The sequence below is a fragment of the Globicephala melas genome, chromosome 6 (genome assembly GCF_963455315.2).
Source record: "Globicephala melas chromosome 6, mGloMel1.2, whole genome shotgun sequence".
NCBI lineage: Eukaryota > Metazoa > Chordata > Mammalia > Artiodactyla > Delphinidae > Globicephala > Globicephala melas.
This window is the reverse complement of record NC_083319.1, coordinates 77,202,634-77,220,926: the sequence shown is the minus strand read 5'-3', so window position 1 is coordinate 77,220,926 and position 18,293 is coordinate 77,202,634.

The following is an 18,293-nucleotide window of genomic DNA, read 5'->3' as shown; positions in this document are numbered from 1 at the left end:
TTGCCCTTCTCTTCCTTCCCATCATTAGAAATCAGGCCCAGTCACTGTGATTTGGTGATTGCTCTTGTAAAAGTTGCAAGGGGATAAGAGCACTTGACCTACATTTTCCCTTAGGCTTTTCGTTCTGCAACCTAAAAGAAAAAAATCAGAGTTCACAGTGAGAACAATAGTCTTTCCTGCACCACCTACACCTTTATTCTCAGGGTTCTGTAATCAACTGTGACAGCATTTGAAAACGCTAATCAGTCAGACTCTGAGATTATTGATCCCAGAAATAAGTGTATGAACTATTTCCTTTCCATTTCTTCATATCTGTGGGTAGCTCCAGATAGAAAACTCAGTAACATCAATGACTCAAAACCTCCTACAAATTGATGTGTTAAGTCATAACACATACAAAATTAAAAGACATGATAGGATTTGTGTGATACTGTTTATATCTGCTTGATTTTGAGAGAGGTTCTGGTTCAAGGCATACTATGCACAACTGCTCTTTCCTATGAAGGACTAAGGAGTTGCGGGTAGAGGGGACTTGGTTACAAACACTCCCACAGTTCTCTTCTGATTAGAGTCTTTGATACGTTATAGCTTGAGCCCTAAGAGAGTGAGCCTTTAGCTCTACAGAGACAATAGGGATTCATGTTTGATCGTGTATACAAGGATAATGTACAAGGATCAGCTTAAGATAAAGAGAATCCAGATAATGATGTTTTGTTGCTCCTTCCATATACATCTCCTAAGGAAAGAGGCTCAGGGTGTAATTTACACCCCTTACAAGCTAAAAGCCCATTTTAATCTCACACATTGCATCCCTTTGAGCAGCTAATAGTGTATTTTCCACATCTTATTTATCTGTGTTTTCCCAGCACCTAATATAATGCCTACCACATAGAAATTACAAAAGCATTGGGGCTGAACTGAACAAAATAGAGGCACTCTCACATACTATTGCATCATGAAGAGTTAAAAATCACAAATATCCCTGTATTACAAAATGTCATCTAATCGATGAAATTATATTTATAAAACTCAAAGTAAAGCTTCTTGACTTCCAGTATCCTCCCTGCGGGGAGGGATGGTTATGATTTTGGAAATATTTGGAAGTAAATATCAAATATGAACCAATAATATACAACATCTGAGACTAAATTCTGAAACAGAAATATAGGAAACCACATGGAAATTCATCACATCTACCATTTTAAGTCAAATTGTTTGGGAGGTTTTGACATTTTCTCTGCACAAAATCCGTGTTGCATTTGGTAGGGCCATTACCTATCTTTAAGGCAAGAACTTTGCAGTGTTCTTCAAAGAAAGATTATCTCTAGGCACACTTAGTGCTTGGCTTGCTAGACGGCCGCCCTAACAATAAGAGTCTGGTGAATTACACTCACAGTGTATTCAGCCATATAATTCTCTGCATCGTCAGGGAGGAAAAATAAGTGTTTTCAGTACAGCCTCCCCAAAAGTTGCTTTCTTTAACCTAGCGTACTTTTAGCCAGCAGAGTTTTGAAATAAAACGTTATAGGGGCGCTTTATACTTTCCTTTAGTAAGGTCTTTCAAAGTTAAGATAGTTTCTTATCTGTCTGGCTGTATATAAAGATAAAGAAGGAAGGTAATATTTCCTTTAGAGAATTTTTTCCACCTCTGTGGTAGACATGATCCTCCTTCAAGGTAACAGAGTGCATATACAGAGTGCAGTTGGCAGATGATTTCCAGCTGTCTGCTCCTTCAGGGTCTACTTCAGCAGCAGTGAGCCACTTCAATCTGATGTGGAACAGCTCAGACAGGCACTCCTCACTCCAGTGCTCCACAGTGGGTTAACCAAGGCTTTTGTGCTCACCTCCCCCATCACACTTCCTCCCTCTGTCCAATACAGTTCCTTCCTCCTTCCTTTCACAGGTATTGCTCAGCAATAAACTTGCACTGTATATTTTCTTAGCATCCATTTCATAGGAATCCAAACTGAGGCAGTAGGTACCAGGACTGGTTCAAGAATGTGGGCAATAAGATGGAGTTGTGGATTACTGACTGTCCTGTTAGATAAAGACCCCAGCCCTGGTGGTGGTGATGGGGGTAGGGGTGGAACAAAAGGGCACAAATTGTCCTTGACGTAGGTGGCAGTTCAGTTGTTAACATTTTTACCAGAAATGAATGGGACGGTGTCCCAGTAGAAGGGGATGGACTAATGATTTTGAGTATTGGATGTATGAGTGACCTAACTGCAAAGAAAATTAAATGCCAGACCAAGGAGAGTCTGCTATGCCAAGGTCAAGGCCCTACTTGGAAAAATTTGAGGCTTCGACATCTAGGTCTATCCTCTAGATGAACTGATCATATCTGAGTGCATGCCCCTCTGTATTTTGACTCCCCAGCCTCCTCCTAAACTTCTGAGCTTGAAAAATCTCCCTGCCTTTCCCTACACTCCCCATACACATACTACAAACAATATATCCTACTCCCATAGTAGAAGAAACTGCAGAGGCTTCTATCTTTAAAAGTCAAGTTACCTTCTCAGGATTTAATCTCACCTCTCCTCATGGCCACAATGCCAATAACTGGGGTTAGTTTACAATGTAATCTTGCTGGGGGCGTTGGTAGGCCTGACATAGGAGAAACAAGATTATACCACAAAATAGTTGCAAGACCTAGCCAGCACGCAATGGTAGGAGCTAAGAGAGTAAAGACAGTACCAGGTTCAGAAGGTGCTAAAGAATTTGGGAGTATACTCACAAGACACTATGTTTACACTTTGGCAAAGAGTAGGAGCTGCAAACTTGCAGCTAGGATGAAACTTACTTAGAAGCATAGAAAAAGTGATGCCTGTATTGAAGAAAGTTGAAAGGACAGAATTGCCATGGTAAATGGTAAGGGAAGGGATTAAAAGTATTAGGGAAGTGGGCATTTGGGAATAGCTATACAATGTATTCCCTAAAAAGCCTCCAGATGATTGTATTCCACAGAAAAACCCAGAGGACACACCACATACCAAGGCCATAAAGAATGCAAAGTCAAGAGGAACATAAGTACCACTAAAAGTTTTAGTTGTGGCTTCGTCTCTGGATGGTGAGAGAGGCTGTTGATGATGATGATAAGAGAGGTTGTTACAGAACTTGGCTCACTGATATCAGTGAAGATGCTATAATACTGAAAAAGTAGAGAGGTCAAATGGTGTTGTTTAAGCACCAGAAGGCAAGGGGTTACTATTATTGTAATGACCTATACGTTTGGAATGGCAGCCAAGGGGGCCTGATCTGTAGAGAGTTACTGACATGATCAAAAGAGAACATTTTACTTAGGGGCAAAATAGATGGGTACCTTTAACATCAGAGGAAATAAGAATGGGTGACTGAGTAGCTGATAGCAGCCATTCCATAAAAGTCATGGTTCCTTGTTTTATTTTAGAACAGAACCAGTTTTCAGATGTGGGAACGCATTGACTGTAATGTGTCCATGTTTCTAGGAAGAAGGACCCTGAAACATCATGGCAAGTACACATGGTAATGTGTGTAATTTTTCCAGTACTTTTCCAAAGTGGCCTATGACTGTTTGTTCAAGTAACTGTACATCTGAAAAAGGGAGAAATCTAGAAATTCTGAGGAATGTTGGACACAGTGTCTGGGTTGGCACTGGTACCCAGAGCCCTCACTAGCATTAGGGCCCTTATAAAAGAGATATCATCTGCAGGCCAAGTGGTAAATAGTCAGCTTAGTGGTCCCACTGGGTCTACAGACCCCCCAGTGGCACTTACCTGGTCGCCATATATATACTTTGGAGTGACATATTTGGCATCTGGTACAAGCCCCACATTGATATTCTGGAGAGTGGAAGATAATCCTCCACAGAGTGAAAATTCCAACAACATTCATACAACTTTTTAAAGACCCAGTGGTCATGTGTCTGCTGGATCATCTCCACAGTAGAAGAAAAACAATTTCATTGTGCATATCCTACCATGAAAACAAACGCACAATACCCAGTTCATTTCTTCAGATTCTGGTGGCAGCATATTACACACCTCAGAATACTTCTCAGGCCCTTATACTGAATGAAGTGAGATGCTGCCAACTTTGAAAGGATCCCAGAGCAGGAAAGGGCTCTGCAGCAGATCCAGGTTACAGTGTAAGAAGCCCTGATACTTGAGTTGCATGATTTGGCAGCACCTACATTACTGGAGATGTCGTGGCTGGAAACGATGAAGTGTGGAATTTGTGGCAAGCCCCAGAGGAAAAATCACAATGCAGGACCCTGGGATTCTGGATCAAGACAATAGCATTCAACCAGAGAAAATAATATGTCTTCCCAAGAAACCCCAAGGATTCTGGAGCAAGATCATGCCAAATAAAGCAAACAATCACACACCTTTTATAAAACAACCTGTGGAATGCTGTTTGGGGGCCTAGTAGGGACAGAACACCTGGCCACAGAGAGTCAATGACCCTGGATCTACAACTACCCTTCCAGAGCTAAGTCTGTCAGCCCAAGTCATTAGTTTAGGTGGGCCAGCAGTAATTTGGCATAAAATGAAAAAAATATATCCCAAATTGACCATGAGAAGGACCATAGGGTACAAGAAATCTGCATAAATAGGAAACCCAGACCACAGCGGTATCCATCACTTTGCACCAGTGCCCACTCCTGAGCTTACAACTATGGTTATTTCAGGGCTCCCACATGACAAGCTAAAGAAGAACAACAAGGCCCAAACTTGGATTATGAGTATGTTGGCTCACTATAGTGGTGAAAGTCAAAAATGGATGTTAGTTGCATCACAACCTCACTTCGCGGGGGCCTTGCAAGACTGCCATGAGGAAAAATCCTTCCCATGGGCAGAGTTTTGGGCAGTGCCACTGGTCATTTACTCTGTGTTGAAAAAGAAATAACCCAAGGTTAGACTACATAAGGATGTTCGGGATAATAGTAAATGGCCTGGTCAGCTGATCAGGGTCCAGAGAGGGAAAAAATACAAGATTAGGGAATAGACAGATCTTGAGTAGAGGAATACAGCTGAACACATGGAGGTGGGCATTGTGTGAAGATCTTTATAGTACATACTAACAGCCACCAGAGAACATTTATCAGGGAAGAAGTAAATAAACACCTGACATTGTCAGTGATTTCTGTCAATAGCCACTTCAAAGTAAGGTATGATGGGAATATAAATGAAGTGGTCAAGGTGACAGACATAGAAGCTCCATTCTGGCTGCTATAACAAAATACCATAGACAAGGGAGCTTATTAACAATAGAAGTGTATTTCTCAGAGTTCTGTAGGCTGGAAGTCTGAGATCAGGGTACCAGCATGGTCAGGTGAGGGTCCTCTTCTGGGTGGCAGACTTCTCAGTGTATCTTCACAGAGTGAGCTAACTCTCCATAAGAGCACTAATCCCATTCATGAGGGTTCTGCCCTCATGATCTAATCACCTCCCAAAGCCCGCTCCCCTAATACCATCACTTTGGGCACTAATTTTTCAACATATGAATTTGGGGGGATACATTCAGACCATAGCAGAAGCTATACGTATACTCAACAACATGGGCTTCCAATCACCAAGGCTGCTCTAGCTATTGTTAAGACCCATTGTACAACATACTGGCAATAGAAAACAGGTCTTAGTTCCCAATATGGTACCATTTTCAAGGAGACCAACTTTGCTCCTTCCACGCTGGAAGGTGTAGACATTGGTTCTCATAACAATAGACAGATATTCTGGGAGTGTGTTTTCCTTACTTACTCCCAGAATTTAGCACAGCTGTGTGAGGTCTTACAGAGTGTTTGTCCCTTGGCATGGAGTCCCACAGCATCTCATGGAGACCAGGGGAACATTTTACAGGAGACAAAGTGTGGGAATAGGCTCATGACCACACTATCCACGTACGCCACTACCCAGAAGCTGCTGGCCTGACAGAGCACTGAAATGGCTGTGAAGGTACAGATGAAGCACCAGCTCAGAGGCATTATTTTCTAAAGACAGAGAACCTCCTCCAGAGTGCATTGAAAGAAAAAATTTTATACGGCACAGTGTCACCAAATATGGATGAATACGTAAGTCCAGAAATCAAGTGGTGGAAGTAGGAGCGGTCTCGTTTACCTTCACTTCTGATGACCCCCTGGGAGACTTTGTGCTTTCTGTAACTACAGTTTGTGCTCTGAAGGGTCCTGCTCTACAAAGGGAGTTCACTTTCACCAGTAAATACAGCAAGCGCCCAACTTGAATTATAAACCGTAGGTGCTTTGATTTGGCCAATGCATTCATTTCTACTCCAATCTGAAAAGGAGCACACATTCTGAGTTGTCTGTTTCCAAGGACCATCACTCTCCTTAGGAGAAGAAGCCTATAGAAATCCTGTAGGAGCTGCTCTCAGGATGTATATGTAGAAGTGGAACTTAGCACCAGTGAGGACTATGGTAGACACAAAGATGAATGAACTTCCCAAATTCCTTTCCAAGGAAGGACTTGCTACCCAGGTGTAGGGAGCACTGTCAGTAGACAGCCACCTGTTGTCATCTACTTCAGTGTCTGCTGCTACTACAGAGAACCATCTGAAGTCACACTGTTTTCCCTAGCAACCACCTGGTAACTGAGCAAGGTAGACATGTAAAGGCCCAGCAGTTCTGACTCAACGTGGGACAGTTCTGATGGCATTGCTCGGAGTTCTTCATCATTTTGGTTAGGGCTTTGTCAGACCCGGTTCATAATTCAACAACTCCCTTTGCCTATTCCTACTTCCTCCCCTTCTTTCACAGGCACTGATGACCTAATAAACACCTAGCACCCCAAAATGTCTCAGCTTCTGCTTAGGAGATTCAGCTTTTCAAAACTTTTAGCTCAAATCCTCCATTTCTGATTATTAATATTTTTATTTCCCCATTTTCTAACTCAGCATTTCCCCAAGTATTTTCCTAGGAAACAAGATCCCATCAAGATATTAACTTTTAGTCCACCATAATAGAAATCCATGATCAAATAACTTGATAAATGCTGGGTAAGACTAAGTTAAATGAGTTTTCTTACAGCACGACCAATGGTTTGACCTGCAAAGGAACCTGTCACAAAAAAATATTTTCCCTCTTGTGAATCCCTAAGACATCAATCCTCCACCCACTGGCAGTGATAACTTTTCAGGAAAATACGTAGTCATATACTGATTTTTTTTCAATGTTTTTCCAGGAGCAGAAATAATTCTTCATAAGTATTGTAAATCATGAAACTAAAAATTAAAAACACCATTTGTAACAAGAGTTATAAGGCTACTTTATGGCAACTGTGATTTTTACCCTTTGGAAACTGGACAGAGAATTAATGAGCATAAAATATGCTTAAAGGATACTTAAATGTTTAGTTTTTCATAACTGTTTTTCTCATCTAGCTCCATTAATATTATTATATAATTTCTTTTAAAAGCTGATTAGATATCCAATCAAATCTAATTCAATAAAAGATTTTAAAATCACATTGTTTCAGAATATGAATAACAATTTTTCAGTCAAAGATTACTGCTTTGCATATACTTTAAAAATTATGGAGGTTGGATAATTTGTGTATATATATATTTTTTTTGCCCAAATGAAAGCCATTTTTTCTTTAGCTTTGAAGAACTTATAGATGTAAATTTTTATACTTTTTTTTCAAAAATGTCTGTCCCTATACATACATTTTGCAAACAAAATATTCTTTGGTTGACTAAATTATTATTCTAAGCCAATCACATCCTCCTTGCCACATTCTCCTTACTCTGGACGTGTAATCAAATGCAGGACAATGAGACATGAGAAAATTTTCTGTATGACATATAGGAAATAGGTCCTTGCTGCTTAGATGAAGACACGAAAAAAAGACGGACTTCCTTCCAATGGACATTGCTAACTCTAGATATAATGCCTGGAAATTCCAGAGTTGTGTGTCTACTAGTCTGGGTGTGAAGTCAAGACATGGAGGGTAGAGGCAAGAGAAAGTGAGCCACAGCCTCCACATTTCCATCTTGCACCTAGACTTCTTTTTACATGAGATAAAACTTATTAAGACTGTTCGCACTGAGGTCTTCAGTTACACGAATGTAAGGCATCCTTGCTTACAGGAGATTTCAAATTCCTTAAGAAAAATCTTAAGAAACAGAGAACAGTTACCTTCCCATTGTAAAAACTAGTACATTCCATTACAAAGAATAGAATTACTGAATTGTGAGTTAAACATACTAAATAAATTAATGATTAAGAAATGCAGCTTGGGCTTCCCTGGTGGCACAGTGGTTGAGAGTCCGCCTGCCGATGCAGGGGACACGGGTTCATGCCCTGGTCCGGGAAGATCCCACATGCCATGGAGCAGCTGGGCCCGTGAGCCATGGCCGCTGAGCCTGTGCGTCCGGAGCCTGTGCTCCACAACGGGAGAGGCCACAGCAGTGAGAGGCCCGAGTACCGCAAAAAAAAAAAAAAAAGAAAAAAAAAAAAAGAAATGCAGCTTTCATAAGAAGTAATCAAACTTGAATAAGTGACCCTTTTCTGGTGTTCTTTCCCCTGCAGAAAAAAAAATATTTTATATACAGATTGATAAATATATATATTAAAAAATATATATGTATATATAGACAAAGAGAAGAGAGCAAATTTTGAATATTTATATTTTTACGAAGTCATCGGTGAGGTCCTACGGGACATTATTATTTTGTTTTATTTATTTATTTTTAGATATTAAGGTATGATTGACACAGTTTCTGAGCTAGCCTCTTGATAAATTGTGGATGATTGGAAAGCAGTGGCTGTTCATTGAAGATGATGGCTGAATAGGGATTTTAGAGTGGTCAGCAACACTACCCCTTATTGAACCTGGCTTTCTAACACAATCCCGCATCCCATTCCTGAACCCCAGCTCTTGATTCCAATTTAAGAATATTTTCAAGAAGGAAAGGCATGATGAGAGAGACAGAGACAGAAAGGCATATATAAAATGTACTTCTTCAAGTGGAAGAATGTGACTTAACATTGCCCTGTATAATGAATCTGAACAAGAAGTACAGATGTTGAAATCTTCAAACTAGTAGAAGGCTATATCTCTTCTTTGAGGAGTGAAATGTCAGACTGATGGGTCAAAGTTCTCAGGAGACTATATGGGTAGCCAGAGGCATAGTAGGTGAATTGTACTGCAGTAGAGATAGTTCAAGGTAATGCATTAAAATAAAAGTAATCCAAAATTTACTTAGGAGAAAATGGTCTCAATTTATCTATTAAAAATACAGAAAATAGATCCTACTGCTCTGATTTGGCATTTATTCTTGAAGAGCAGCTGGACTGCAGAACCACAGCAATCGCTGAGGCTGACATGAATCTACAAACTTACAGCCTTCGTTAAAAAGAAACTACTGGAGTTAGTTCAGAAGTCAGACAACTGAAATTAGTTTTATAAAGGGACCAATGAGACCTTCTAAAAAGACATCTCCAAAATCATCATGATGGCCACAGATGCACTGGAGATAACTCTACACATTCAGCTGTTTGGAAAGACAAGAATGCTCCCTATGAGTTTGTATGTTCCAAACAGGCTTTGAGGTAGACCTGTGGCATCTCTAGGATGATCAGAGCATGCTCTCTTACCATCAATAAAAAAGACTTTGCAGCTGAATCAGCAGATTCATTCCAACAGCTCATTGAGAGGTTCTTGGTCTAAACCTGTGATCTCTACTAAATTCCTCCTTTTGACCCTTCCCCCAGAGGGATTAAGTTTTTATCTCTTCTCACCTTCCCCTTTGAAACTGAGCAGAGAGTGGTGGCCACATTCAGAATCAGGAAAGAGACAGAAGAAAGTGCGCAAAGCCATGATACAGAAATTCTCTGTGCTTTCCTCAGACATCTCCTACTGGCCACCAGTATGCAGAGTACATTATACAGAAGTACATGAGGGCACACTACAGTATTTCTTAGTCTGTGTATTTCATCTAAAATGTGAGTCATTTGAAAGTAAATGACTTCAACTTTGTATCCCTTGTCCCCGCACACAGAGATATTCTACACATGCATAAATTAATGAGTCATTTTCTTTACTCTCTATGAGGTATTAGATCATTTGAGAAGGAAACGTGCTCTGTATGGTTATCACATATATGTCCATGTATACAGTTACTAATAAATATCCTTACCGGTTTTCTGTGTTGATGTTATTTCACACTCTTTCCTCTGTCTTTACTTCTGAGGTTGGTGGCAGGCACACAGAACAAGAATTCAGAATTTCTTGCTACAGAATTTCAGAGGGGTCTGAGTTAGTAAGACACAGAAATGATTAACCTAGGCCCCCAAGGAAGGGTGGGATCTAGACAGCAGAAGTATGGGCAAAGGCCATTAGGTCTCTGGGGAGGTGTCAGCTGATGCTGGGTTGAAATATTCTGGGAATTCATGGAAAACCAGCTGGAGACCTCAGCAGAAATTATTCAATCTGAAGAAATATCTTCTGGGTGAGGATTTTCTTCAGTGGACATTTTGTACTGAGAACTTAAACCCCGTCTTGCATTAATATGTCATTCATTTTTGTGAGCAACTTAATAAAATATAAATTCATATTCCAAATTTAAAGAGTATGGGAAATAAAAGATATGCATTCTATTTTTTCCCCAAATTAGGATTCATATGCACTTAAAATATCATATTAAATTCAGATCATTGAATCTCTAAAATGACTAACACTGTGATAACACTTTTCTTCATATTGTAAAATTAATAAACAGAACCCTCAATTAAATAGAGTCAGGAGACCAGAAGGGGGAGCTCTCACTCTCTACGATGATGGCTGTGCCGGACAGAAAGAAGAAAGACTCCTCTTCTTTCCTGGCAAGGACTCAGCCAATGAAAAGCCATGGACTCTTTGTTTACTACAGCCGTCCCAAATTCCTTTTCTCCACCATAAAAGCAGTTTCCTTCCCTTGCCATGCAGGCACTTGCACATGGCTTGCCATTGTTGCAGATCCAAAATTGAAAGTCTTTGCTGGAGAAATCTCAGCAGTCTTTGTTTCAGGTCAACATTTTGGTGGCCTGTACAGTGCCCAGAGAAGACCCCTGACAGCTCTGGGGTTGGTGAGCAAACAGGTGCAGTACCCAAAAGCAAGCCCTTTGCTGATCAGTGCTTTTCTGGCTACCGTGGAGTTTGAAGATATGTCTTTCTCCTTGATCTGATGTCCCTACCCACCCACCCACCCACTTTGCTTTTGAAGCTCTCCAGGCTTTATCTGAGATCTAGTTTAAGGTTTCATCCTTTCTGATTAAGACTTTCGACTGTATGTGAGTATTTTTCGCACGTTGGTCTGGCTTTGAGATTAGACTCTTTCAACTAAAACTGGCTGAGAAGCCTTCAGCCCATCCTTTGGAAATAAGTGCTGTTTCACTGAAACTGTGCCTGTTCAGCAGTCGGCCCATTCCTTTGGAATAGGGGCTGTTCTATGGGAAGTGGCTAAAAAGCCTTTGGCTTAGATACTCTAGGACCAAACTGTTCCCTTAGAATAGGTTGTTTTAAAGGGCTTCACGCTATTTGAGTTGCAAGCTATTTGAATTGAGCTGTTTGAGCTATAAACTGTTTAAGTTGTTTGAAAATCGTTCTTTTAGTCAAGAGAAAAGCCTCTGACAAAGGAGATCCCAGTTTTCTAAGTATTTTGAGGGCTGGCCCACCCCATAGGAACTCCAGCCAATTGTATGTTGATAAATCAAGATCTTTCCTCATGCACATTTCTAACTAAATGGACCGACCTGACCAAAGACAATTTAGAATATCAATGGCCCTTATGGGGAATTCTTGAAATCCCCAAACTCAATTTTCTTGAAACTGAATTGGACTACAGTTGCTCTAAAATTTCCAGAAATGAATGGCATGACTATTTCATTGGTATTTCAAGGCTTCCAAATATTATCACGAGCCAAAAATTGACAATGTGCAAAATAAGATTAGCTGAGGCAAACAAATGATTAAACTTTAAAATGATTAAAGAAAGACGAGTTGGCTTCCTTGGCTTCTTTGTCTCAGGCTCCACCTCTGATGCCATCTTGACTTTCTTGGCTCCCCATGGTCAGATTTTGCCTCTGACACCATATTTCTCCTTCCCTTCTATGCCACCTACATCTCCTCTCTACCTTCAGTTCACCCATCCTAATTCTCTCACCAAACGTCCCTTTTCTCTGAAACTCTCCCCACTCACTTTTCCTCTGATCTTATCAGAACCTGTCCACTTAAAAATAAATCTTTTAAGGATGCAGAAGCTAAACCTTTAATTTCTTATTTTCCCTGAACTAAAGCTGAAATATGAGCCATAGTCAAAGATTTTCCCAAAGTAACCGAAGATCCTCACAGATTTGCTGAGGAATTTTAATATAGTCATTCAAACTTATCAACCTGGTTTCTCTGACTTACGTCAGCTAGTTCATATGCCTGTCTGTTAAGGACAGGGCCAGCATTGGATAAAAACTGGTAATTGGGAAAATCCTAAAGGTCCCTAGAATTACAACCAGGAATCAGCCCCATAGCTTGTTATGTAATCAGCCTCAGGCAATTGCTAGGCAACTTCATTGAGCAACTCCTAAAGCTTTTCCAAAGCTTGTTGATTGGAACACAATTCAGGCTTGCACACAAAAATCTGCTGAACCTGTTCTTAACTAATACAATCGACTTCAGATTTTTAAAAAAATTCTGTCCTTACTTCAGATATTGAGTCCACCTGAGTAGCTTTTAATTCTATATTTGTTAATGGGCTGAACTGGGACCTTTTTCTTCTATAGTAAAAAGTACCAGGATGAAATGGAAAACCATGTCGACTCTGGATTTAGTCAATCTGGCAAACCAGCTCTCTCATACTCTAGATGAGTCGTCTCAAAGGAAGACCACCAAAATTCTCAATCTTCAGCTCCAGAAATTGAAGGCACCTAAATGAACAAAACCCCTCCTACTTTCTAATACTATTGCAAAAAGCCAGGACACTGGAAAAGAGATTATTATAAATTTAATTGCTTCTGACACCTTCAGCCCTCTAACCAGCCTTTCCAGTGTCCTCCCATTTCTCAATGATGGAGCTCTAAGGAATTTCACAAGTCTTTTCTAATTCTTTTTCTCAATTGGCTTGGAAATATTTCTCCAGATTAGGGATGAATCTTTTCCAATCATAATTGACACCAGAGCCATATTCTTGGTGCTCAAATCCACAACTATAAAGCAGCCCCTGCCTTGGAGTACTCAAACAGTTCAAATAGCAGGGATTTCTAATGAACCTCAAGAGTTCCTGTCTCTGAACCTATTCCCTTTCTTTAAGTCATTTAAGAGATACACATCCTTTTCTCTTTGGCTCCTTTGCCCCTACCCACTTATTAGGCTGAGACTTCTTAGAGAAGTATTAGGCCAGAATTTCTTTCCAAAAGTGGGAAATAATTCTAGAAATTGACAGTAGTCACCATGCAGGCCCTCAACAATAAATGACCCTTTGATATCTTTTCTTTGCTCTGTCTGGTGGTTCTGCTGCTACTGGAACTGATTCTGGAAACACTGAAGATTTATCCCTGTTGAATCAGCTACTACCCTTATTATGGGCAAAATCTCCAATTGATATTGGCAAAATTCACAGTACACTTCCCCTTAAGATTCAAATAGACTCCTCAAAATCTCTTCCCAGAATTAATCAATATCCTATAAACAAAGAAGCCCTTCAAGACATAAAGCTCATAATAGATCACAACACTCAAGGCCTCACTCTCCCTTGTATTAGTTCCTGTGATACTCCCATTTACCAGTGAGAAAACCTTAGGGACAAAGGTGAAACATTGGCCAGGACCTCTGAGCAATAAACAAAAATGTTATCCTTTGACATCCTTTTGTTCCTAACCCTCATATGTTACTAACATTCATTCCCATGAGAAGTCAATTTTTTACTGTAATTGACTTATGCGGGGCATTCCTTAGCATTCCAATTGATGATGCTAGTCAATACTGTTTTGCTTTCACTTGGGAAGAAAAACAATTCCCATGGACAGTAATTTCACAGGGTTTTACTGAGAGTCCATATTTCTCATAAATCTGAAGACTAATCTGGATGGCATAAGTTCCCCAGAGGTTCTACTTTGTTGCAATAGGTGGATGATTTGCCTGTTTGCTCTCCTTCTCAAGCTTCCTCAAAGGAAGACAGCATTCATTTGCTAAAGCTTTTAGCCTTAAAGGGACATAAGGTCTCCAAAGAAAAATTGCAGTTTGTCCAAACCCTGGTTCAATATTTAAGGCACCTGATATCAGAACAAGGGCCATATCTAGATCCAGATAGAATTTATTGTGCCCTAAGTTTTTCAAAATCCAAAAGTAAGTACCAATTGGGAATTTTCTTGGGCTAGTCATTATTACTGAAATTAAATTACAAATTTCTCTCTTATGACCAAACCTCTGTATATTGTTACTAAACAAGAACAACCCCAACCCAATTTAATGGGAAGAACTGGATGACATAGAAGGCCTTAAAGATGAGTTTGATGAACCCACCTGCCCTTGGGCATCCCAGTTATCAGATTCCCCTTTTCCCTTTCGTATATAAAAAAGAAGGGAATGCCTTTGGGGTACTCACCCCAAAACATGGGTCCACTATCAATCCATAGGTTATTTAGGCAGCAACTGGACCCTGTGACACAAGGATACCCTCCTTGCCTTAGAGCCATTATGGCCACTGCCCTTTTGGTTAAGACCACTGGGAAAATCCACGTGGAATCCCCTTTAACCATTTTTATACCTCATGCAGTAGAAGCTTTCATGAACTTTTGTCACACTCAACATTTCTCAGTCAGCTGCCTCACCTTCTATGAAGTCTTTATGTCAACTTCTCCTCACATAACTCTTTTATGTTGCAATAATCTTAACCCTGCTACTCTTCTCCCCTCCATCACCAATGAAGTCACTCACAACTGCTTAATCACCTCCTGACTCCTCATGAAAATCTGCAGGAAATTCCTTCAGGTAATGCTGACTTCCCATGGTTCATTGATGGTTCTTATTTAAAAGGTGACAATGGCAAATATTGTGCTAGGTATGCTATTGCAACTCCTTTTAATGTTATTGTGGCAGCATATATTACCTATGGCTACTTGGGCCATAGGTAATTCTGAATTATAAGCTCTTACATGGGCTTGCACTTTAGCCAAGGGCAGAATTGCTAATATTTATGCTGATAATATATGTGCTTTCAGAGTAGCTCATGATTTTGGAATGTTGAGGAAGCACTATAGCTTTCTTACTTCCAGTGGGAATAAAATTTTAAATGGCCTTTATGTATAGGAATTATGGGATGCAATAATTTTACCTGTTGCTTTAGCTATTATTAAGATTCTCAGGCTCTAAACTTGACTTCCTGGAAGCTAAAGGAAATCAGCTTGCTGATGTTTCTGCAAGGAATACTGCCCTTAACAGAACCAGAAGCAGCCAAACCTCCATCATGGTCAAAAGAGATATTTCTCCAAAATGATAACTTAGGAAAGCTGGCTATAGATGCTCAAAATTTGGCCTCAGAAAAGGAAAAACAAGATTGGAAATTCAACAATTCTTGGTTTAATAAAAAAAGAAAGCTCTGGTTTGGACCAAATTACAACCTGGTTTTACCAGAGACTCTAAAATTCACACTCCTCACCACTGTACATGCATTACACCATTGGTCTACTGAAAAAATTATAGCATTCATGAATCAAAATTGGTAGATAAACATTAACAAGGCTGCAAAAAGTGCCTACTTCACTTGTCCCACTTGTCTGAAGTGCAACCTAGGGAAGCCTCTTCATACTGCTCCTGGACATGTTAAACTGCCTGTTGGACCATATGAGGTCTAGAAAATGTATTTCATACAACTTTATTTCATGGCTATAAATATGTTTTAGTCACGGTCTGTATGTTTTCACACTGGACTGAAGTCTTCCCTTGCAGACAGGCTACTGTCTCTTCTGTGCCTAAAGCCCTTTTGGAAAAGATTATCCCTACCTGGGGAACTACTCTAGAACTTTATAAAGATTGAGGATTTCATTTTACTGGTCAGATACTTCAAAATGTCTGCACTGTTTGGCTGGTTTTACAGCACTTTCACTGAGCTTACCACACTAAATCTTCTGCTTTATCCAAATGCACTAGCAGCATTATTAAGGCTTAATTGGCAAAATTAATTGAGGTCTTCCAAATATCTTGGCCAAAAGCGTTGCTGTTGGTTCTTCTAACCCTCAGTCCTACCCCCTTTGCAACTCATGAACTCTTACCCTTTGAGATAGTCACAGGATGCCCAATGTGTTTGGTTCCTGCCTCATTTGACCTACAACTGATAAAAGGAGAGATACTTCAATATTGCAAAGGCCCAATTACTTCAATCAAAAATACCATATTTTGGCCATAGATCAAGATGGCAAAGTAGGAGGACTCTGAGCTCACTTTCCCCAACAAACAAATCAAAAATATATCTACATGTGTAGCAATTCTCACTGAAAATATCCTGGAGAGTTGCAGAAAGAGTCTTCTACAGCCACAGCTGTAAAGAAAGGTCCACACAGAGTAGTGTAGGAAGGGAGGTGAAGTGATCAGGTCAGGACACATTCTCATAGGAGGGGACACAGAATAGGAGAGGGATATCATGGACTTGGAGATCCTTCCTGGTGAGTGAGGGGTTCAAACCAAATATTGGGCACCCCAGCACTAAGGTCCAACACAGGGAAGACAAGTCCCTCTGGCTGGTTTGAAACCCATTGGAGCTTAGAGGAGGGCTGTAAGAAACCTAGATTCCACTCATGAAGAGCTTGCTTACTCCCAGGAGCAAGACAGAGGAATCAGATTGAAACTGCCTGAGGCTCTGGCCAGTTTCCCACAACCACACTAGGGAACATCCTCACCCACACTGAGTGCCTACCCCAGCCCCTCTAGCTCTGACACAGCTCCACACTAGGGTGAAGGCTGCACAAGAAGAGTGCACACTTGAGGGAACAGAGCTGGCTCAGACCCCTCAATGCATCTGAACAGATGGGGCAGTCATTGCTGATGCTCCCTGAGATGTCAGATTGAGAGCTGTCTCAAGCTCTGTCATGCCAGAATCATCCTAGTGTGTGCCCCAACCCACACTGACACCTGCTCTGGTCCATCTTGCTTCAGTCCTTCTCCTCTCTGGGGCAAAGGTGCTATTCCTGGGAATGGGGAGAATGCACACCTAGAGGGAATGAAACCATCTTGGACCTGAGGGCAGGGCTTCTGCTCCAGAACCTTGGAACCTGACAGCACCCTTCATAGGGTAGTGACTACAACTCAGCACAGGAGAAGCTCTGGCTCACATGTAGCTCTGGCTCTAGCCACTCCAGCTCCAGCCCAAACTCCGACCAAGGTGATAGCTGCCAGCACACCCTGTGGAGGGAAGACTTGACCTAAGCTCACTTCAGATCCAGCTCTCCCATCAAAGAAACCAGGCACATGCAGCTGCATAGGGACACTCTCAAATAAGGACACTCCTTCAAGATGGGGATAGGTAACTGTTTCACCTAGGCAATGCACACCTAACATCATACTCAACATTGAAAAGCTGTAAGCTTTCCCTCTAAAATCTGGAACAAGAGAAGGATTGTCCTCTCACCACTTCTATTTAACAGAGTGTTCAAAGTCCTAGTCACAGCAATCAGATAAGAAAAAGGGGAAAAAAGGCATCCAAATTTGAAGGGAAGAAATAAAGCTATCATTATTTGCAGATGACAAGATACTATATAAAGGAAACCCTAAAGTCTCCACCTAAAAACTATTAGAATAGATGAATTTAGTAAAGTTGCAGAATGCAAGATAAATGAATCTGTTGCTTTTCTATACATTAGTTATGAATCATCAGAAAGAGAAAGCAAGAAACAATCCCATTTAAAATCACATCAAAAAGAATAAAATACCAAGGAATAAACTTAACCTAGGTGGTGAAAGACCTGTAATCTTAAAACTATAAAACTTTGATGGAGGAAATTGAAGGTGATACAAAGAAATGGAAAGCTACCCCGTGTTCATGAACTGCAAGGATTAATATTGTTAAATGTCCATATTACCCAAAGTATTCTACAAATTTAATTCCATCTCTATCATAATATTCATAGCATTTTCTCAGAACTAGAAGAAATAATCCTAAAATTTATATGGAATCACAAAAGACCCTGATTCAACAAAACAATCTTCAGAAAACAGAACAAAGCTAGATGAATCATGCATCCTTACTTCAGACTATATTACAAAGCTACAGTCATCAAAACTAGTGCAAAAACAGACATATAGATCAATGGAACAGAATAGAGAGCCCCAAAATAA